The sequence below is a fragment of the Penaeus monodon genome, chromosome 32 (assembly GCF_015228065.2).
Source record: "Penaeus monodon isolate SGIC_2016 chromosome 32, NSTDA_Pmon_1, whole genome shotgun sequence".
Lineage (NCBI taxonomy): Eukaryota > Metazoa > Arthropoda > Malacostraca > Decapoda > Penaeidae > Penaeus > Penaeus monodon.
Window position 1 is genome coordinate 22,501,977 of NC_051417.1, and position 858 is coordinate 22,502,834.

Here is an 858-nt window from a genome sequence, read left to right on the forward strand (position 1 = left end):
TCCTTTCATCTTAGGTATTTGAAAGATTTTTGTGATTTTGATCTGGCAATATTTTAGGTTTCAGACTTATTAGGAGACAAATTTCTGAAATTTACCGGGGACTAAATAAAAAAATATATATTTAAATTTTCTTTATGTAGCTATGAGGGACACCATTAATATACTGAAAAAAGAGTGAAAATGCACAGTATACTAACCTCTCCAGGGCATTCAGAGGGGGACGCCCTTATTGGTGGAGGGGAGAGCCCTCTCTGTACAATGAAGAAACTAGACCATTTCTGCGGCAATTCCCAAACACTTGTGAATCAGGTCCTGGTACTCCTCAGGGCATGTCATGATGAATGTGGCACTCTTTATATTGCTGCAAAAGGCATTACTACTTTTTCATTTGGGGAATTCAGTAACTCTCAAGTAAGTAGAATTTGGGAAATACAGTAACAGAGACATTCTATTTTTGATAAGTTCTTTGATATTTTCCTACTCATGCTTCAAAGTCTGTTCTGATTTGCAATGATCTGATATATTATTCTTCATGGGGATATTGTAATTATTCTCATCAGCATGGATTTGTGTATTTTTCAGTAAAATTCAAAAGTGGATTCTCGCTTCCTGATATACAGCCTCTATATCTGCTGGAATACAATGGTTTCATCTCGCGCCTTTACATCCAGGCTCATTTTATTCATCAGTGTATTTTAGGAGTCATCATAGGTATTTTATATTAATGGGAAAATATTCAAGAGGGTAAAATCTATGAAGTTAAAAAGGAAAACCAGAAGCAGTGGATTTGTTAATATTGCATAATGAAAAGTGCACTTGATTGCTTATTCAAATTTTTTGTATAATTTTCTTTACTCC

The 858-nt window shown here is 34.4% G+C and overlaps 1 pseudogene; it reads left to right on the forward strand.

The window, feature by feature from the left end:
• The window catches only part of LOC119593604, a 2,092-nt pseudogene that overhangs the window by 580 nt on the left and 654 nt on the right, over window positions 1-858 (forward strand).